Here is a 211-nt window from a genome sequence, read left to right as displayed (position 1 = left end):
ACAAAGTTGCTTACTTGACTATCTTCATTATGTTTTATAAATACGAATCAAATCACAACTCCACACCTTGAATTTGATTTAATAATATCTAAGATTGAATGAAACGTCGAGTTACATTTACCTGTATAATTCCCTGAGTCAGTGGGCAATTTCGTCCTATAATATATTCATAGAAGCACAAGGTCACTAATTGCTGCCAGGATAATGACAA

This window comes from Penaeus monodon, chromosome 15 (assembly GCF_015228065.2).
Source record: "Penaeus monodon isolate SGIC_2016 chromosome 15, NSTDA_Pmon_1, whole genome shotgun sequence".
In the NCBI taxonomy this organism is placed as follows: Eukaryota; Metazoa; Arthropoda; class Malacostraca; order Decapoda; family Penaeidae; genus Penaeus; species Penaeus monodon.
This window is presented reverse-complemented; position numbering follows the sequence as displayed.